This window comes from Lontra canadensis, unplaced genomic scaffold (assembly GCF_010015895.1).
Source record: "Lontra canadensis isolate GAN:19392208 unplaced genomic scaffold, GSC_riverotter_1.0 scaffold202, whole genome shotgun sequence".
NCBI classification, from domain to species: domain Eukaryota; kingdom Metazoa; phylum Chordata; class Mammalia; order Carnivora; family Mustelidae; genus Lontra; species Lontra canadensis.
Genome location: NW_022631196.1, coordinates 586,657 through 608,858, shown reverse-complemented (window position 1 = coordinate 608,858; position 22,202 = coordinate 586,657). Strand labels below are relative to the sequence as shown.

The following is a 22,202-nucleotide window of genomic DNA, read 5'->3' as shown; positions in this document are numbered from 1 at the left end:
GTGGGGAAGGGATGGGGGAGAGTACTGTGTGGCAGTCATGGACATGCTAAGGGAAGGAAAGGGAAGAGCCTGTCCTTAGAGAGCTTGCAATCTTGTAGAGAAGAAAAGATGTCCAGGGGAGAAAGTAAGTTGCAATAGACAGTAAACAAATAACATGGATCAAAGGAAGAAATTTTCTACGGTGGAAGGATCTTCTAGGACGGACAGGTGAAAGTCAAGATGCTGGGAGATTCACTCTTTCTATCTAGTACTTTCTATCTAGTACTCTTTCTATCGGAAGTCGTGGCTGCTGCTGACTCATGGGGAAGAGAGAAAGATGAGTGACTCCAACACTTTTGGAAAAGACATTCTTCAAGTCGCACCCGCATTTTCAAGCACCCCAAGATGGCAGTCGCTTGGGCACCAGGATGTGACATAGGTTTAAAGTCCTCTCTCCCCTTCTGCAATCATCCTCCGTGATTCGAGTGTCTTGTTGAAGACAGTGGGGTTACTCCACCTCACTCATCAGTCAGATGAGCGCCTCACCAATCAGGGAGTCAAGACGGCATCTTCTCCAGACACCACGACTCCTCTGCCCAGGGACCCCCGTCAAGTGCTTCCAGAGACGACAACGCAGAGCGACTAACAACTCCATCTGTGTTAATCAGGGCCCCACACAGCTGGCTCTCAGCGGTGACAAAGAACCCAGGGAGACTTCTGCGTGCCCGACGTACTGATGTCAAGGGAGAGGCCTGGCACAGACACTGCGTGGCCAACCTTGGACGAGGCGGCCCAGCCAGGGAAATAACTGGAGACAGAAGACCTCTGCGGCCCCACCTCAGTCCAGAAGAAACACCCTTGATTAAGCCGTAACCCCACAAGGGGAGAGAAAACTGGCAATAACACTAATGTATTTTCCGCAAAGAGTCAACTATCCTTCTGAACTCTGATCTATCATGGCAACCTCTTGGTTGCCCGGAGAAAGCCACAGCTGCATTTCTGTCTCCAACAAGGAACAAAGGACGTGTCAGGGGACAGTTCACTGCATGACACAACACCGTTCTCAAAGGGTCAAGGGCAAAATCCCAAATCCATATTTGTCTTTGGAAAAGTAGCGTTCTTTCAAAAAAAAAAAATTTATCAATTCACTGCTATTGCAAGTCGCTGTTCTAGGGGACAGCAGAAGAGTCCTCAAGGAGACTACAAGGGTTCTGGCGTTAGGGAGTGTAGTTCTCGTGGAGTGGGGCAGACAGGCACACAGGCTAACAGTAGATGAAACCAACAAAAACAAATCCCAGGGAGGAAATAAAACAGGGCAATAAGATGGGAGGTGACGGGGACAGGGCAGAGAAGGACGGAGGCCAGGAAAGGCCTCTCTAAAGAGGCAGCATCTGAGTAAGACCCATGAAGTGAGCAGAAGACACCAGGGAGGGATGGGGACCAGCGGGTCCCAGGGAGGGATGGGGACTGGAGGACCCCAGGGAGTCATGGGGACCAGCAGGTCCCAGGGAGGTCTGGGGATCAGCGGGTCCCAGGGATGGATAGGGACCAGCGAGTCTCAGAGAGGAATGGGCACCAGAGGGTCCTAGGATAGCTACATCAAGGAACTGACAAAAGGTACTGGGGCAGAAGAGGGACTTATTCAGACTCCTATTGGGCAAGAGGGGGACCAGAGGCAGTAGAGTGGGAGACGGGGACAGCAAAGTGGACACACTTGGACCACGATGGCTCCATTCATCAGCCTGAGCTTATCGAAAGCTTCCTCAAATGGATTTTTGCCTCCTGGGCCTCACAGTGGCCTCAACCCTAGTTTCAGCCTATTCTAAATCTTTCGAATATTCCCCGGCGTTTCCCAAAAGGAAAGAAACACCTGTCTCTCCAAACCAACAAAACCTCTGGGTAGCCCAAGGCCGGCATGGCACTGCCCTCTTTGCTCAGGCAGGTCATAGATTGGCCCCATTCCCTGGCCAGGTGCTGGTCAAGACGTTAACTAGCCAGATCACCCCTAGAGGGAGAAGCATCCAGAGGACACTGCAAGGGGCACCAGGCCAAGAGAGCGGGCTGAGGCTCTCCCATGATGCAGCAGCCTAGAAGCCTTTGTCCAAACAGAGGAAAGGTGAGGCAGCTGCAGGCAGACATCGGGTTTTGAAATTCTTCTGTAATTATGGCTTTAGTCAAGAAAATGCACATGAGTTCACAGGATGATAAATATTAGCATGCTTCTCCAAGTTCAAGTGAGTTGTCAATAAGACAATTAAAGCAGCATCAATAATATGCACTGTATGTTATTATCTGCTATTCTGAATCCCAGGCTTTTGTGATCTCTGCAAAACAAAGGAGGACAGCAGCGGTGAAATACACTTTTTTGCACAAGTGCGAGCTGTAATTCTGCATTACTGTAACAGCACAGAATCTGGGGAGCAGGGGACAGAGCCGTCTGAAATCCTGTATGGAGAAGGCAGGGTAATGAAGGATGGGATAGGTAGAAAAGGACCGTTACAATGGGAAATTGGCAATCCCGGGTCTAAGGTAGATCAATCACTTCTATCACGTGACCCCAGTCAGTAGGAGCCTGCATAAGTGCCAACATTGACCTGAATCAACTGACAATCGGTACTCCGAAATCAGAAACTCTAAATTCTCCTAGAAGAAGAGGAAGCTCAGGGAAACTTCCTGTGAAATTAATAGACATGAATGAACACGGCCATTAAGAGTGTGTGTGTGTGCATGCGTGTGTGTGTGTGTGTGTGTAATAAAACAGGACAATTATATATATACACACACATATGCATACATATACATACACGTTCATATACGGATATGCACACGTATATATTCCTGTACATGAAAAACCATATAATATTGTGCTTGACCGGAATTTGCCACAAACAGTCCCTTGAATACAAATTGCATGGCAAAACTTTTTCATTGTTCCCTAAAACAAAAACCTACACAATGCGATCTCTATACATCTGCAGAATCAAAAATCATTTTCCTCCAAAAATAACTTGCGAAGCATTAACTGCGCTGGAATGAGAGTAGATGTTAAAACTACTATTTGTTGACAATTTGTGATTTAGGATTGAAGAGAGAAGTTTTCTCCAAATTAATGAGCCAGACATAATAGGGCACTGTCAAAATACTGATTTTATTTTATCCTACCTATTGTTGGCACTCTTCTCTTAGTTGGAGAAAAATATAATTTTTCCCATTAGCGTTTTCATTTGTTATTATTACATTATTTTCTATTTATTATGGAAAAGGAATCTCATGTCACTTTTCAAGATTAATATAGAACAATCACATGGAAAGTCATGATAGAGACTAAAATAAAATACCAAATGCTTCCCAATTTTTACTATAGACTGAAATATTTCTTAAGAGGAAAAGAAAAAATTGTTGGTTCCTATTTCATAAAATATATAAATGTAGATCTATATTTATATACTTGGTTAAAAATATCATTCCAACTAAGGCTTAGAAATTAAAATAATTATAGTTGGGCTTATATAGCTTACTTGACAATAATCAAATTGACGAGTGGACAACTGCCAACATATATTTAGAATTGAACAGGTAAAATTAGGGGAAACACTGTTTACCAAGTTCTGTTCCTCTATTCTACAGGATTATTTTTTTGTAGTGCCCATAAATACTTGTTCTCTTAATTCATGATAGATTTTTGGTTAAGGAAGGGCAAATATTTAAGCAACTATTCTGAAAGTGTAATAAAAGTCACGCATTTGTTTCCATAATTTTTCTCCTGAGTCATTTACATTTTAATATTTTACATCGAAGTTACAATGATGTGAAATACGATATGTATGCAAGACCATTTGGAATGTTTACTGTTATTTAATGAAATTTACTTAATCATTTAAAAGCAAATGATGAAGGAGAAAAAAAGTTCAGTATCCAAAGAGCCACACTTCATTTTTCCACCAAAATTTTCAATTAAATTACATTAAAAAGTTGCCGTTGTAATCACAGAAGTAAGGAATCAAGAGGGCCAGGCTTGAGATGTAAATGCGTACTTTCCAGTTCAATGGCAAAAGTCTTCTTTGGACCTACAGGTGACAGAAGCAAGTAACCAGCTTCCCTGGAAGGGGAAGATGTTCCGAACCCTCAGCAAGGGCTTGGGGGGTGATAAGTTCCTCACACAGCGGGACACCTGAATCAAGTACAAAGTCAAGGTGTCCCTGCGTGGGCAGGCGGCCCACTCGGGGATGTGTCCTCCTCACCCCTGCACTAAGCGCTCCACACACCACCCGCCACCTGGCGGAGGTGCCGTACTCCTTAAACAGGATGAGAAGGGATGGAAGGGAATGCTTCAAACTCCCACAGCCACACAAGGAAACAGGAACTTTGAGCTGCGGTTGCCAAACTCCAATGCGCCCTCCCTCCTCGGAGTGCATGAAGTGTGAACAGGTATAACCAAACTAAGCACAAGAGAACTGTCTAGTCGTGGGACACCCCGAAGGATGAGGTGGGGGAGAGGGAGCAGAGGGGAGCCAGGAACCAAAGAACCACTTGCAAATCTCAACAGAAACTAGAAGGTGGGAGTGTGGTATAATTCTTTATCTTTGCAGCTAACTTTATTTTCTAGCTGTTCTATGTGCCTGGCACAGCGCAGCTGCTCAGCGGATATATGTAGAATGAATGAATGAGTGTTCACATAGGAAGAAGAATAGGTAGACGGCCACAGAGGGAGACCACCTAGAAGGAAGACATCAGCTTTGGATGGCAGAAGAGGCCAGAGAAGCCAGTGGACAGCCCCCAGGAGGAAGATCAGCCCAAGTGGGAAACTTCCTCCCGCACAAGAAGGAAGTCTGGGGCGCCTGGGTGGCTCAGTGGGATAAGCCTCTGCCTTCGGCTCAGGTCGTGATCTCAGGGTCCTGGGACTGAGCCCCACATAGGGCTCTCAGCTCAGCGGGGAGCCTGCTTCCCCTTCTCTCTCTGACTCCCTGCCTACTTGTGATCTCTCTCTGTCAAATAAATAAATAAAATCTTTAAAAAAAAAAAAAAAGAAGAAGAAGAAGAAGGAAGACTGAGCCATTCTCTGAGCAATACACACCCAGTTCCAGCCACCCTGGGCTTCTTTATTCTCCTCAAGCCACCCAGATCCTTCTAAACTTAGGGACGTTGCACCTGCTGTCCCCTCTGCCTGGACATTTCCTCTACCCTTTTCTTTGCTGGCTCCTTCTTGCCCTTGGTCCTTCAAAAACACTGCCAGCCACCTAGTTGAAAAGGATCCCCCCTTCCCGTCCTCTTCCTGCAGGTCTTCATGGTGACAGTTGAAATAGGAAATATACTTGTGTCTCTCTCAAGTCACGAAGTACGGATGCCAGGTCCCCAGTACCTAGCTGGGGGGTGGGGGGTGGGGGTGCTGAATATCTGTAGGATGAATGAGTCTGAGAGAATGAACCGCAGAGCTTGGTGACACTGCTGAGTGACATGGAGAAGCAAGGGTGACAGGAAATCAGCCCCCTAGGGGCTTTTTGCTCCCACCATCTACTCCTTCACCCCAAGAAGACATGATTCCTATGCTCACAAATGATCAGAACAAGTCCCACCTATCAGGGACCAAGGAATGAGTATGGTAGAACCTTTGCAACTAAAGTCTGTTGGTCTCATAAGGCTTGATTTTCCAACTGCTGTTATCTCTTCCTGAAAACCCCATTTCTAGAGGAGGTTCAGGCCAGGCACCAAGAGTCCCAGTGCAAAGGGTACAGGTGGCCCACATGTCACAGGCCCAACGGCCATTCAGAGAACACAGCGTCACCATCAACCAACTGCATGACACTGGACAAGTGTACCCCCATGCATAGTCCAGGCCTCACTGTCTCCATCCCATGGCAGAGGACGTTGAATGATACCTTGTATTTTAAGGCCAAGGCCACCCATGTAATAAGCACTCGATAAATGCTAGCAGTTTATTTATAGGACCTGATTTTGGTTTCAAATTTCCCCCAGGAAGATGGGATTTTGCTTCTTAATATTACATCACTAGGGTATTCCTCACTTTCTAAGGATGGCTGGCATTTTCCTTTTGTCACAGTTTTGGGATCTCTTCTAGTGAGGGCAAGTCAACGCAAATCCCACCTTTTCACCAGAGGGAAAAAGTAAAGGAGTTGCGTTCAACTCCCCACCTCTCCTGTGGGTGACCCATCTTGTATGCAAGGGCCACAAGTTCAACGCAATTTTATCGTTTGTGCTTAAGCATGAGGGTCCCTTGTAATCAGCACGTGATTGTATGCCTGGATGCAAATTAGGTGAGTCTCTAACACACACATACACACATACCTGTGTGCACGTGTGTGTGTATGTGTCTGTGTTTGTGTTTACTCTGGAACCTGGCACCTTAGAAATCATCATCACTGCCTTCACTTTCACTTTTGTCTTGATACAACAGCTCCAAAGTGATTCTGTTCTTGTTCACAGCCCCCAACGTGCCTAAGACACAGAATGCACTAATGAATGAACAAATGAATGAATGAATGAATGAATGAATGAATGACAATCCCTCCTTGGGGTCTTTGGCTTTGATCCAGGGAAAGGATGAAGAGCAATGTCCATCACATTCCCACCAAGATCCCAGGAACCTGTAGGGTTGCTTGTGTGTGCCCACAAAGGCATGCATGCATACGTGTGGTTGCATGTGTATGCGTGTGTGTGTGTGTACATGTGTGTGCAGCCTGGAAACATGGTGCTAACGTTTCATGGATTGGAGTGAGCATGTTTGTTTAGTGAAGACTTAAACCCCACCCCCACCCCATTCCCCCTCCATGAACTCAACTGACCCTTTAAAATGCATCTTCTGAAACATATAGGAAATCAATCAGCTGATACTTATTGATCCCTGGGTAAATAACTCCAAAGGCCAGCCAGGGAAACAAAGGAGTAAAGACACTTCTGCGCCAGGCTATGCAAATGACTGATGCCCACAGTTTCTGGTGGGGTTTCCCTTTCTAAAATTCTTAACAAAATGTATAAAACAAGCACTAAGAGTAGCTGGACATTTGTTGAAGAGCTGCTCTCGGGACTCATTAATTAATCATTTCTTCTTTTAATCCTGATGACTCAATTAGGGGGGAAGAATTACTCCAATTCTACTGATGTGAAAACTGAGGTTTAAGGACAGAAATGTCCTGCTCACAGGGAGCTCACAGGTGGAGGAGTGGGAGGCAAACCTGGCCCCATCTGACTGGCTCTAAGCCCTGTATCACTTGGTCACATGGCTTAAAAACAAAACAAACACACACAAAAATGCTCTCCAGCTCTTCCTCATTTACAGACTTGATGTTTCCAGCTCCACGAAATAAACATCTTCATCATGGAACGAGGATGGGAACATCTCTAAAAACTAAATTATGCAAAAAAACTAACCTATAGATACTGACACACCAAGCAACGTGTGCACTATGCAACTCTTGCAAAAACATCTAATTAGCAAATAAAAACGCACATAAAGAATTCCCTCTTTAGGTTCCCCTCCTTCAGAAGCAAAGACAGGGTAAGTGGGAAAACACACGAAGTTTCCTTGAGTTCATCTAAGGGTTAACGATTGGCCGATGATAGAGATTAACAAAAGGAGGGTGCCCTTGGCTCCCCAGTCCAGCAATGATTCGATTTGCCTGCCTTCAAGATGATGGTGGTAGGCAAGCACAAATTACCATGTTAGAATTTTGCATTGGATTCTGCTCAGCCCTCTGAGTCCTAGAGAAACAAGCAACCCTACCCCCCAGCCTCCCCAGGCCACCTGGGCCCCTTCACAATGACCTCCACGGGAGGCCAGCCTCGACCTGAAGTGAGTCACAAAGGCAGAGCCCAACTTGAAAGTCTGTCCTGAGGAACGAAGCAGCTGGAAACCACTCATTCTTTAGATCAATGAGCAAATTATTTTATTGAAGGTGGTATTTGGAGATCACACACAAAAATTACATGATTTCTATCTCGGCAATATTATCATGCAAAGGGAGAAAAAGTTTTCTTAACAGCAAACCCCCTGTCGTCCCCAAGGTCCACACATGGGCCTGGTACTTTTCACCAGAGCAGTGCAGGGCAAGCAGGGCCTGAGGAAAAAAAAAAAAAAAAAAGAACATCTCTCACACACACACACAGGTCTAGCTCCTGTCAGCTGCCGGAGATGGAGGTGTGAGGGGGAAACATGAGGTTCAAGTAGCTGGTATGGAAAGGGCCCTATGTCAAAACGCGGCCAGTTCTTCTGGGAAGGCTTGGGAAAATGGTACCTACTCGGATATCTGGAATATATTACTCGACCTCACCAAACAGCCATCACCACAGAGTAAACATACCAACAGGCACAGCATACGCTTCCCCCCAAAGACATGCCGGATCACCACTTCTTACGTCACAGGAGCATTGTCACGGGAAATGCCTATCAGATGACCAGCCCCTGGATGAGTCCATCATTTGTCACGCACTTAGAAAACCACTGTGTCTTCCTTGGGGTGGCAGCAGTCGGTGCAGAGGCCCTGGCTACCCTACAGCCTTAATCAACACATATGCCGATGATGGGAATGTTTGCGTCATCTTGTCTGTTATTTCTTCTGCTTCCAGAATATGCTGGATGAGAATTTTAAATGGAACTAAATTCCCGTGCACCCCCCCCACCAGCAAACTTTAACAAAAGCTCTCCCAACATACTTCCAGAATGTGTGTGCAGAGTGTGACACAGCTGAAAAGAAAGGGGGGGGGGACAAAACAAAACAAAAAACACACTGAAAACAGATATTAAGTTGTCAAGTCAGTGATCTCAGGAAAAAAAAAAAAAAAAAAAACTGCAGACAGAGTGTCTGGCGTTTTGCTTAAGAAATGAAGCATCTGAAGTCCGTGGGAGCTCCAGGCCCTCCTGTGGCTTCTGAGGGCTCTGGAGCTCCAGGTCCAAGTCCGGAGTGGCTGGGCAGGGCTCAGTGAGAGGAGTGGCCTCGAGGACCGGGCCGGGAGGCGGCCCTCCACCATCAGAGGAGGTTTCAGACTGTGCAGATTAAATCCTTTCATGCTGGTAGCATGTGGTGGCTTTGCTTCCTCCCCGAGTTCCCACACTACACTTTTCCACCTTTTGAACTCCTCTCCGGCTCTCTGCGAGCTGTGTTGCCGCCCACCGGCGCTGACCTTCTCCGGGGGCCGAGGGGGAACGCTCGTGCATGAAGTTTCTCGGCCGCTACGAGAACCCTACCCAGAGTGTAATTAGCACGCTCAGCCATGTTTCATCAGTGAGATGCTCTCCGCTCCGTACAGATTCAAGGCTGCTGAAATAGCCAGTTGGCATCCGCAGATTACAACCCCCAAACTGGGAGCCCGGGCCGAGGAAGCAAAATAATTAAAGCGCTTTAGCTGTAATTTCAATAAGATGTCCCACCCCCTTCAATGGGCTTCACAGAAATGACAGCCTTTCTGTAATAATTTGGAAGGCTTTGCCTGACTTGACTTTAATAGATTTTAAAAGAGAATTAGTTTTTCTTTTTCTTAAGGAACAAAAACAAAAAAAAAAAATCCGTGTGCCACTTTTTTCTCCATCCAGGAAGAAATGTTTTTAGATCTTTTGAAAGGTAAAATTAAATCATTGAGCTATTCGAAGAGATTAAATTTTATATACAATATGAACACGTTCTGGGATCTGTTTGCTTCTCTGTAGCTGATAGTTTAGCTGGTACAGTTTCCAAATATTTTCTTCCTCTTGAAAACGAATTTACAACAATACGTGTGTTCTCCAAGTCGCAGGTCCGAGGGTACATTGTGAACTTCCACGTGAAAGACCAGTTGAATAGGCCCAGAAAAGGATGATTTTGTCATTGTTCATGCCGAGAATTGTATGGGGAAGCAGGAGCGCAGGCCAGGGACACAGCCCCATCTCCCAGGCTAATTCTGCTGGCTTCTAATCCTCTGTTGGCCTTGGTGAAGCCTGGTGGCTTCAACAAGTGTCACAGTTCCCAGTCTGCCCAAACTGCTGAGCGATGCCCTTCACTGGGCTGTTAAGAGAACTCAAGACGATAATGGACCCAAGGTGCAGAAGGCGGGAGGCAAGCCCTGACCACAGACCACCATCACAGGTGCTGACGCTCTGGCCCTTGGCACAAGGACGTGGACGGGCCCCAGACCCTCCCTCCTCAGGTGCCCAGAAACTACATAATACAGTAAGCATCAATGTTTACTGACCTCCAGGAAACCCCCTAAGGCCCTACAATTGAGCCTTTCCACGAGCCCAAATCTCATCCAAATCCGTGGGAATTACGTGGGAACCTCAGATGTGCAAGTGAGAACATCATTATGATTAGGGCTGAATGGGCATTTCTGAGATTAATCTCGATTTGAGAGACTCTATGGGTTGGCTTTTACAACCGAAACAGAGCTTACTTCACCCTGCGTTAGGAGTTCTTGGGCATGTGTAATTCAGTAACAAAACAACAAAAAGCTAAAAAAAATCACGAAGGAGGCTGATGGTCCCCGATGGATGGAAAAGGTAGAGTGAAGCCAGGGGGAGCTGGCAGACCAGGCTCCGGTGCTGGAGGACCAGCAGGGAGAGAGAGAAGCGAGAGCCAAGCCCACCTCGGTAATGAAAGACCCAGCTAAACACAGCTCAGGTAATCAAAGCTATAACGCATTGATAGAAAACTTGCAGGTTAATGTCAGTGCAAGCCTACGGTGATCATTTTTCCCGTGTCAAAATGGCACTTAATTTTCTCATTGTGAAGCCAGAGAGTAAGAACGGGTAGGTAGAAGAGGGGTGAAAACCCTACAAACTGGTTCTCCTTCCCGCACCTCTTAATGCCCTCAAAGCAGCTTCGTGGTGTTCCTGCCGCTGCCTACCTGGAGGGCCCCACCCCTGGAAGAAAGAGGCCTTGTTTTGGCCGGCCAGAACCTTCTCTACCTGCCCGTGAAGCCCCCTAGCCTCAAAAGGCATCGAATAAGCTTCTTGGGGGCAGTGAGGACATCCCAGGGGTCTGGCCAGGAGCGTGTCTCCAGGAAGGGGAAAAGCTCGGCTGCGGTGGAGGGCTGAATCCTGTCCGTTCCTAGAGCCACTGCCCACCCCTCTCCCTGCCTGAGGTTCCCTTCCTGAGACTGCAAACAAACACAGAACCAGCTCTCATTGAGAGATTGCAAGGACTAAATGAGGAAAGTACTTAAAACCCATGCCTACCTCATAGAAAATGTTCAAAAAAACAAAAACCCACTATCCTCATCCTGCCAGCAGGATGCCCAGCCTCAACCCTGAGACCAAGACCTTTCCACTTCTTGGTTTGCATATGGTAGTCAGAGGACCCAGAACCAAAGTTCTCACCCCCAGGGCCAGGTTCAGGGTATAGCCTATGTGAAAACAGAGTTGAGCCCCTACACCTTCGCTCCAGACATCGTCCACTCACGATCATTCCACTCCGCAAGTCCTCCCTCTTCTTGGGTCCCCTAGGTCTGCCCCCATATGAGGCAGGGCCCAACTTCCTGCTATCTCAGAGTATGGGGTTATTTCTGTCTCCCACCAGCCTGTGCTGAGTGTAAAATCTCCCCATGCTCCTGGGGATGGCCAGGACAAGGTCTGGCATGTGGAAGTCCTGGGAAAGGAGCCTCATCTCCCCCCAGGGGACACATGGAAATGTCTGGGGAAATGTCTTATGGTCACAACTGGAAGGCGCTTCTAGCATCTAGGCACCCTACAAAGCACAGGACAGACTCCCACAAGTGGGTAATGCCCACAGCACCACTGCAGAGAAGCCCTGGTCTCAGAAATCAATGCTCAGGTTAGTCTAGCAAACTCCACCCAAGGCCTTACCCTGAATCTTGTCTCTAGGTAGATAAACCTGACCTCCAGCTGGCTCAGAAACTAGGAATGTAGTTTGTATGTCCTTTGCTGTTGCAAAACTCCAGTATAAGAGAAAGACCAAAGACCTACAATGATTTTGGAAAAGTGAAAGTGGGTGGGCAGGGATCCTCAAGCAGCCAACGGACCCAGCTAATACCAGCCCTGATCTCTGCACAATGAAGCTCCATTGTAGAAAGTCAACAGAAGCCCGTGGATGGCATAAACTGGCAGGAAGGCCCCCCATGCCAGCCCCCAGGCACTGCGGAGACCCAGCTGGGTGGCTGGTTAGTAGTCCACCTTCCTGAGATGACGTCCATCTATGTCTGCCCTCACATGGGAAAAAAAAATGGGTTAGGTGAGGAATCTAGACAAAGTGGCCTGCATTGCCCAGGACCCGTATCCCGAGCACCTATGTTTCCCTCTGCTGCACACATACACTCACAAACTCACTAATGTGTCCTGAGTAGTACAGTTGTGGGCAAGAAGGAAACCATCCTGGTGTAGGTGATTGAAGCAGGCAACACCCTGCCCAGCCCATACACACACATGGAATCACATGTGCAAGCACACACAAGTGCGCACACACACGTACACACACCAGCATCACCACGACGGAAGACCTTGGCCGGCCTGCATGTAGGACCCCTGAGCTTAGCTCGGCTCCTTACCCCTCTGAGGACATTCAGTGCTTCCAAGGGTGGCCCAGACAGTCTAGACCTGAGTCTCCTTGACAAAAAGCCTCTCTCCCAACAACTCCCAACCAGGTACTGCTCAACCAGTGAGAACACACAGTGAGCCCCACAAGCCAGGCAGAGCCTGCGCACCCCCCAACTTGCCCTGGGACTGCTTCTTTCCCTGTATCTCCAAAGTCATGCCACGGTGCATCCTGGAAGGAGCATGCCAGTGTGAAGGGCAGGTGTGGTTTCACAGGGAAAGCCCCTGCTCACGAGTCCTTATTAGCAGAATAGAGTCTCTCCAATGCCAGTGAACTTGTGCCTTGCTTTTAGACCTCACAATCCGGACTGCACAGCCTGAGAAGCCCACCTGACCACAAGTGTCCCTCCAGCCCAAATCTAAGGCCTCCCCAGAGACAGGAAAAAGCAGGACTGAGCCATCACCTGCTCTAGGTTATGGAGGAGATGTTTTGGGACTTCTGTCCTCAGCACGGACAAAAGTTGACCTGGACAAAGCTCACTTCTCTTGTTAAACTTGCATCAAGTCTCACTTTAAATAATGCTGAGAACAAAATGCAAGCTGATATTTCAGCTTACTTAAAAGGCTTATTAAAAACACTAAATCCAAAGATGTTAAAAAGCTATAATTGTCCTCATTCAAACTGGAAAAATAAATCTATTTGCTTTCTTCTTTTATGATCCTCTTCTTAAAAAAAGGAAAAAAAAGTTCATCTATATTCTCATGTGCATCACTGCTGTCTTTCTTTCCCTCCATTCAAGGCACTTTAAAAACACCTGTGCCATTCATAGCCAACTTTTGAGCAAAAGGCAGCCACGTCTGGGGAAAGCTGTTTAACTCTGATTTCCTTATGCTTCAGATAAGCTTGTCTTGCTCAAAAAAGTACGATGGAGTTCAGAGTTCATTTGAATGGGCTTGTGGATTTTATAGGTCTGCACTGATGGAAATTTCTTTGGTTACCTAAGGCAGGGCAGACAGCCTAATCGCTCAGCTTTTCGGGGCTCAGCAGGCCGTGGTTCTACATCTCAGCACTGCCTTTCGGACCCCAAGGGTAACTCTGGTTCGTAGGGCTGCACATCCAGCCACCTCCCTGTCCCCTCCCGTCATAGGAGTTACTGGCCTCCGGCTCGGCCCGGATCAGAGCAGTGTGACTGTCGCTCCCTGCCTGCCCCAAGTCTTCCGTGAAGATAGCCCCAGCCAGCAGTTAACTTGCTGAGTGCTGAGAATGTCTAGCCTGCTCAGAAGTTAAGCACTCCAGGCACAGAACAAGATGGGTTTTCAGAGCAGTGGTCCAAGAGAATGCAAATTTATCGAAAGCGCTTTCTCCAGGTTTTCCATAATTAGCATTTATGTCTCCAGGAACTGTCTCCCTGAACCCAGTTTAGGGTGAAAGCGTTTTAGAGACTTTCTCTGCAGATGACATATGAGGTACTAACCTTTTTTCATATGCCCAGATGTTAAGTTCATTTTCATCACATTTATGCAAATTTCATTTGAACAGTAAATCAAAAGAAATCTTAAATCATTGTACACTATTTAAAAATCCACACTAAATCCGGTTTACTTGCAGTGATATTAACATCGAGTCACAGTTAAGGGACTGAAGGTAGGAAGCAGATGTCACAATCCCCTCTTCCATGCAGTGGCCCCAGAGCTACCTGGGGTCCCCACCATCCATCAGATCCTGGTCACAACTGGACTCAAGTTTTGCCAGACGAGAGGAGTTCCAGAAATGAAAGCCTTCTAAAAGTTTCCCAAACTATAAGACAACAGGGGTCTCTGGGTCCAGGGGCCCATCGTCCATGTCAGTGTCTGGACTGAGACAGGACAAAGTTCGAAGGCAGGGGCCCAGTGGTGAGACTTCTGGCAGCTCGATCCCTCCTCAGTGGGGGGAAAAGTTAATTCCTAGGGCTCTGCAGGCCTGCATTTGTCAAGGCGCTGGACGTCAGTGCTATCATTACCAAGCAAATCAGCCAGGCGGTTAATGGTGGAATCAGGAGACATTTGCACTCTGCTATCAGAATGACATCATAACTAAAGCAGCCTTCAGCCAGAAGCCCTAGGCTCTCCTCAAGCAGAGGCCAGAGGGCTGCCAGGGGCGCCCCCCTGTGACTCCCCAGGCTGCAAGCTGAGTCCCTACCCGTTCCAGGCAGGGTGGCGGGCCCAGCCCCCAGCAACTTCCTAGGCAAACAGGAACTAGGGTTACAGTTTTCTTCCCAGCTATTGGACTTTCCCCCCAGGTTCTGAACACTGTAAATAAAACTAATAATATGTATTTTTCATAAAATTTAAAATACTATAAAACCACTTTCCTCGACAGGCAAGGGTTGGTATTTTATTAACGCAGCTCCATTTTGGCTCTAGCATTTATGGCATTTCCAACAGAACTGTCAATCTCTCGGTGACCCTGTCTAGCAGGAAAGCTCTGCACTCTCTCCTCTGAGCAGCAGAAATAAACGATGCTGGGGAGATGGTGGGGGGCAAACGAAGGGAGAAGCCCTTCCTGCTCTTGTTTTGGCTGGTTTTCTTTTTAAAGCACAGCCGATCACATACACACAGAGACACATACACACAGCCAGAATCACAAACCTTAGAATAATGGGGGAGGCATTTGGCGAACGAGCTGCATCCGCGGCGCGAAGAGCAGCCGGCCCCGCTCGCTCGCTCGCTCGCTCGCTCGCAGCTCTGCCCTCCACGGCGGCGGCGGGGACCGACTACTAGCCCGGGACCCGAGATGCCCAACTCCGCCGCGCCCCAGAGGTCGCCTCCGGAGTCTCGCTACAGGTACATGCGTGGCCCAAACATCTCACCTGGCCCGAGAAGTCGGGAGACAGAGAAGAAAAAGTTCTGCGAGCTGCCAGCCGGGAGCTCCGGAGCCCGCGGCCGCAGTCAGTCCTCCCGCCGGCGAGCCTCCCGCCGCCCAGGCCCGCCGGCAGCGCGCGGCTCCCGGCACCTCACCCGCCGGCTTTGCGCGCTAACCCCGGGGCGCGCCGAGGCCACGGCAGGGCACTTACTTGGCACTCGCTTTGGAGCGTGCAGGTCGTCGCGGTGTTCACTTGGGTTTTCAAACAAGTTTCAGGGAGGAAGAAGGAGGGGGGGAAAAAAAAGATCCAATTATGCAAATGGGCTCCGGACTGGGAGGCGCGCTCTGGATCTGACGCGGCTACTGTACGAGTTCTCGGAGCAGCCCCGGGCCGGGCAGATTTATGCGGGCGCGTCACGGCTACGCCAGGTCCCGCCGCCGGAGCATCTCGAAGTTAATTAAAGCGGTAATGTCCACTTTCCCGGCGACCCTCCGTGCGCGGGTTTACTGTTTCACCGTCCAGCCCGACCCGGCCGAGGGCGGGGGCGCTTTTCCCCACGCCTCTCGTCCTTCCCTCTTCTTGCTCCCCCTCTTTTTCCTCTTTCCCTCCCTCCCCCCCGTTTTTCCTCTTTCGTCTCTTTAAGTCGCCTGCCTTCCACTCAGTGAACAATGAACAAAGATGTGAGTGATGGGAAAAGATCGCCCCCTCCCAACCCCAGCAGTGAGCAAAGCCGGTCTTAAAGTAAAAACCCAGTTGCTAATATCAAACGGGGAAAGAAAACAGTGCGTTCCCAGTCTGCACCCCCCCCCATACCCACACACGCACGCACGCACGCTCACCCCACCCCAAGTTCACCTAAGCCCTGGCTGGGGGCGGGGGCGCCAAGGCCAGGGCTCCAGGGGCTGCCCAACTCGCCGGAGACACCCCGGACACCGGAGACCAGGGGGCGGCGAGCGCTCAGACCAAGCTCAGACCGTGCCCCTCCCCGCCTGCCCGCTCCCCCCACCACCCCCGCCCCGACCCCCTCCTCGCGTCTACACCGGCCAGCCGGGCCCGGCGGCCCGCTCGGGCTGCCCGGCGGCCGGATGCGCTCAGCAAACGCGGCCCCTGTCGGATTTCTGCTAAACTGCACGGCGGCGGCGGCGGCGACTGCCGGGAGAAGGCGCAGGAGGAGCGGGAGGCCGGCACCGCGCGCGCACTCACCCCGCCCGGCCCACTGCCCCTGGCCGGTGCCGGGCCGGCCGCCCGCTCCCACCCGCGCGCGCACCGGCGCCCCCACCCGCGCCCCCGCACGCACCCGGCGTCCAGCCCCGCAGGCCAGGACGCCGCGCAGCCGCCGTATTTTCTGCTAAAGTGAAAACGAAGGCGGCTGACAAATCACGTCTCCTGTGAGGCACTCGTTAGACATAACAATATCAGGCAAACAAAACCCAGCCTCGGCTGCGACCGGCGCGCGGGGCTGGGACCCCGCCCTGCCCCTCCTCGGCCCCCTGCTCCTCGCCACTGCCCCGCCGCCCCTACCCAACCCCCCAAATGATCGGGGGCTGTGTCCACGTTCGCCAAGAGGCGGACAGTAGGAACGCTCACAATACTGAAGTGAAGGAGGGGGGGCAACTTTCCACCTGTCCCCAAAGAAAGCCCTCTTGGAGTTTCCTCAGAAGAGTTAAGAAGAGAGGGGGTGGGGACAGATCTCTCTCTGCCCCGCATCCCCTTTTCTTTCTTTCTAACTTCTCCGGCGCCTGCGTTTCCACCTTCCGCTTCACGTACACCCATCTATATAGGGATATCTATATTTTAAATTATTTGCAAAACTGCAACAGATGGGCGCGTCGAGATCTGGACACTTTCCTACTCATCATCAAAGAAAAGCTCCCCCCCCCCACCCCCTTTTTTTTTTTTTTTTTTTTTTTTTTTGCCTAAAATACATCCCGGTCCCGCCTACGACTGTTTTCCTCAATTCTTGATCTTCAAAAAATAATGTCTTGAAGCAAACAGAAAAGGTTTATCAGCAAAGATCATTCTCCCCCCCCCACCCCCGCCCCAGCCATACATCTGGGCTAGTGGATCAGTTCCCCCAAACTGCACTCTTCCCAAACGCCCCCAGCCCTGCATTTCCCCCGCCTTCAGAGCCCCCACGCCTGCACTCCCTCACTCCGACTGGCCTCATTTCTCCAGCCCAGGGCTGGCCGGCTCAGTTCCCTCCATAAACCTGTTAACTTATTTCTTTCTTTATTTGTATCTTTGGCCCCCGGCTTGGCCCCAGGGCCTGGGCTGGGCCGGGGAAGGTGCTGCGGACGCCGCCTGCGCTTGCAGGCATCACGGCCTTTTTCTGGGGTCGCGGGTTCGGACCCTGGCACCCCGGCCCTGCGGAGCCCCCGGCCTCGGCCTCGCCCGGCTCCCGGGCCACAGGAGGCCAATGAAAACACAAAATGGCAGGTCTCAGAGGCCCTTGGCGCCCGCAAGTTTGACACACTGTAAGCATCAGCTAACTTTGATTAAGAAAAAAAAAAAAAAATGATTACAAATTAGCCTCTCTCCCCCCGGCGGCGGGGCCGGAATCCCGCAGCGAGCGGCGAAGGGAGAAAGGGAGCGAGGAGCGCCCGAGTCTCAGGCAGAGGAGAAAATGGGGAAAGTCACTTGAGCAGAAGTTTCCGCGGCTCCAGCCTCCCCCTATCCAGACGACTCCCCCCACCCCCCAGACCCTTTTGAAAGTTTCCCGGGGCCTGAGAGCGGAGCGCGGGCCGCGCGCGGGTGGGGGGCGCGGGCTGGGCCCGGAGCTGGGCGCGGGGTCCGGCTCGCGCCCGCGGCTCGCGGCCCGGCGACTCCTTTTCAAAGTAACGGTCCCGGGACCGCGGGCGGGGGAGGCGGCGGCCCAGGCGCGGGTCCCGCTCGCCGCCGAAGTTCTCTAGCGCCATTCGATGCCCGGCCGCCGCCGCTTTCTCGGTTTCTTCCTCTTTTTTCCCCCCGCTGACAGCTTCTCTCGCCAACGTCACAGCCACGGATATTTAATTAGACCGTATTTTTTAATCGCGATGGGGCGAGAAGGAGCCCGGCGGCAGGCCTCGCCGAGATGGGGAGGGGGAGGGGACGGGGGGGGGCAACGCCAAGAGTCCAAACTCACTTTGCCACCTCCCGGACGCCGGCGCCCCCCGACCCGCCGCGCCCCCCCCGCCCCCACCCCCACCGCGCCGCGCCCCGCGATCCCCCCCCCCACCTTTGTTTTCCTTACCTTAAACATTGAAACGCGGGCGTCGGGAGCAAACTCGGGCACGTAAACGGAGCGTTGTAAAAGATTGTGTTCAATGAATAATGAAACATGTCCACATGATTGACTTGATCATTTTCCGGGGCTGAGGGGGGACGGGCGCCCTGCTCGCGCGCCTCGCTCGCCCACTCGGCAGAGCCCTGTGAACTGTTCCCAGCCCAGCCGGGGCAGGGCGGGCTCGATTTTCATCTGCCTCTTTTCAGAATCGCCCCGTTCATTGATACTCATCACCCAGCCCCAGCAGACATCCCCATCCCCGGCTCGGCCTCCCCCTATCTGGTAGGTGAAATGCATTGTACCATTAAAAACGCTCTCCATTGTCGCCCTGGCATAATTCACAGCAACTAGATAGGTCTTGCGGCATTTAGCTTTGATGAGCCAGAGACTGAACCCTTGATATAATAATCTACAAAGAATGGTGTGTGATCGTCCATTTTTTCTCTCTGTCTAGCAACTAAGAAACCATTTAACACAGCGCAGCTTGCTTCTGACCTTGAGCTCATGTAAACACACTTATTAAAATCTATCTATTCTCCAAGAGCTACATTCTGATTGTCAGACTCGTTACTGAGACATATATCAGCCCCTTCGCTTGTCACTACTTTGCATTCCTGCCTTTGACTAAAGAATTTTTTATCCAGCCGAGAGGGAGAGAGAGATTGCCACAGAGGGAGAGGAGAGAGAGATGGAAAGGGGGAGAGGAAAAAGCTTAATTCTTACCTGCTCCTGAAACTATTTAAAGTCTGTTTCTTTTCTGGGGGAAAAAAAAAAAAAAAAAAAAAAAAAAAACTCCCGGGTGAATCTCGGTGGACAGCGGGACGCGGAGAATCAGTCACAGCCCGGGCGTTTAAGGGAGTCATCAGCGATCAAATGACGTTGATCCGCGCTGTAACCTTGTGGCGTATTTAATGTAAATAAGGCAGTTATGTTGCCAATCGCCGCGATACAAACACGAAGAGGTCCTCAGCCTCGCCTCCCGCGCCTGCCATTAGAGGCGACTTTATTTACAGACACTATTTAGAAGATCATGATAATTCTAAAACAATACTAGTGCCAAATGATTATGAAAATATGATTTTAATTAATCACGTAGTAGGCAAGGAAATTAGCATACGGTAATTAAACTTCGAGAAAAACGTCACGCAGGTTCTCTGCCTTATGGGTCCAGAATAATCATCACGCGGTGGGCTCCAGGACTTAATTATCAAACAAAATAACTTTTTTAAGGCAACTTTGCAAATGCTGGTCCTCAAGGCAAACGCTTTGGTAAATAATGTAAGGCGAGGTAACAAGGTGGAGATGTGAGTGATGCTGGAGGTTGGGATTCTGTGAAGCAAGGAAGAGGGGGAAAGAAGGGGGGAAAAAGCTGAATAATGCAATTATGGATTCTCTGTCCTAGAGTTGACAAAAGCTGGTGCCTCAAAAGCCTCTTTGTTATGGGATTATATAATGATCCTGGTGTCATTATGGGAAAAAAAGATTCAGTAATAATAATAAAAGAAGTATCCAGATACACCAATGAGGAGCTTGTTTTAAAGAAAAGACTCACATGTGACATTGGGGCATGTTAATAGCAGAAAGACAGGATCCAAAAGAGTTGACAAATAATGGAGGAGAGAGGGAGGGAGGAAGGGAGGGGGGAGAGAGAGAGAGAGAGAAAGAGAGAGTGAGAGAGAAAGGCCTGTGTTGTGCATGATTAAGAAGCGTTGGAGACAGATTGATTATTCAAACGCCAAGCCACAGGGACACTTAAAACATTGATTCAGGTAAGACTTGTTCTAGCCTGCCTGATCTGAGTTCCCCTAAGATGACTGGTGGGTTTTAAACCAGGGCACCACAATACATAAAAAGCAAAGATAAAGAAAAAGCAGGGCACAGCCTCCCCACTCCCCACTCCCCCCCACGCCCCCCACTCCATCCTGTGGAAGGAGACTGGCAGTAGCAGAGAACCAGTGAAAGAGTGGGGTTAGGTACAGAAAACTCCGCGCCAAGAGGAACAGTCAGGCAGTGGCTGGACTAGAGGCTCTGGTACAGACGGGACCCTGCTGCCCCTGGCACCTGGCCTTGGCACTTCTCTGCCTGTGATCCGGCTCCCCAGGCCTGACGTTGGTGGGCGCCCGGCCTGGTCACCGCTGCCTGCACCCTAGGTCTCTGTCCTAAAAACCCAGGGCGTTCTCGATCCTTATCTGTCTATCATCTATCTGTCTCTATCTCTCAGCCCAGGATTTTGGGGAGGGAGAAAACGGCGTTTCCCCCAACCAGCTAGTTAGTTCTATGAGATTCTTAAAGTCCACTCAAATCTTTGTAATGGTGTTAAAAATAAAAAAATCCCCTGCCTACCCCCCAAAAGTTTAGGAATTCAGTTCGCATTTTCCAATCCGATGTGTCTGAAATTCTCTTTGAACAAATTCCAAAATACAAGGGTTTTTTTTTTTCTTGTATAGAAATTAGCATCGCAATCACATCAATGATATCACTATCTCTATGGGAATGATAGCCAGAGCAGTGGGGTGTTCTTTATTTCAATTCTTCGTGGATCAACTGATTATACTCTGTCGTCTTTTGAACCTGTTATTGTAAGTCAAGTGATTCTTTATAAGTGACAGCTCGGACAAAGAGGCGAGCAGGGCCGAGCAGGTCGAAAGGAAGTGGCCATATGGACTTGGAGAAAAGGCACTTTCTCCCCAAGAGAATGGGGGTGGCAGTCGTCTTTTAACCCTCGAGCCGCCAGCCCCGCAAGGGCCATGGGAGGGAGGGAGCCGAGCCTGAGGTCCTGGCACTGTCCTCGGGCACGTAGCAATGCCCATGGGTTTGGGCTCGAGGGCTGGCCTCCTGGCCAGGGCGCATCTTCCAGGCCCGAGGTGCCCGCGGCCCTCCAAGGCCATGCTTCTCAGGAGGGCCGCGCTCCAGGCGACCTGGGGGACCTCGGCTGGTGCGCACCGCCGCTCGAGGCCACAGAGATTTTGTGCGGCTCAGCTGGCCTGAGCCGACCCGGCAACGACCGCCCACCACCTGGAGGCCGCGCCCGTTGGCCTGAGCCTGGCGGAGGATTCCAGCGGGGGGGTTCGCCGGCGCCCCCTGTCGGCGCCCGTGCGCTCTGCGTTCCCGGAGGACACGTGCTGGCTGCCTTGGGGTGATACAGACCTTCCTGGGCAACAGAGCTCCTTGGGGGTGGGAGTCAAGGTGAGATGCAAGGGGCGCTGGCCACTGACCAAAGGCTTGGAATCTTGCAGAGACCGAAACCTGACGCCTACCTAAAGCAGAGGAGTTCCCCCATAGAGTTTAGTGGCCACTTCCGCAGCCTGTGGCTCTTTGTTCCTTACCCCCTTCTCCAGAATTTCTGGGCCTCTCCATCCTTATCCTCTAGCTCCGGTGCTGCCCGGAAGGCTTCTCCTCACTGACTCCCTCTCCTTCTTCTCAGACTCTGGAGTACTTCTCAGTGTCACGGACTGGCCTGGCCAGGACCGGACCCCTGTGGTTGGAATTCAAGCAGAGACCCCCCAGGGCCCCAGCCTGCACCCAGGAGTTTGGCAATCACCAATCCTCACAGCCCTCTCGCTGGACAGCCACTCCTGCCACCGCCCTCCCCTCCCCCAGGGTATTCTGTCCCGGGCTTTCCACTCTGCCGCGTCTTCTCCAAGAT

General features: G+C 50.5%; 1 protein-coding gene across 6 annotated transcripts in view; it reads right to left on the bottom strand.

The window, feature by feature from the left end:
* The window catches only part of ZNF536 (zinc finger protein 536), a 419,891-nt gene extending 400,052 nt beyond the window's left edge, over positions 1-19,839 (bottom strand). For 5 of the 6 annotated variants that reach the window (XM_032848403.1, XM_032848407.1, XM_032848409.1 and 2 more), the window contains exon 1: positions 18,524-19,839. The gene's annotated coding sequence lies outside the window, so the exon portion shown is untranslated. Of the gene's footprint in view, positions 1-15,504; positions 15,886-18,523 lie in introns of those variants that run through there. The other variant, XM_032848404.1, reaches the window with a different exon arrangement.
* Positions 19,840-22,202: the final 2,363 nt, after the last annotated feature.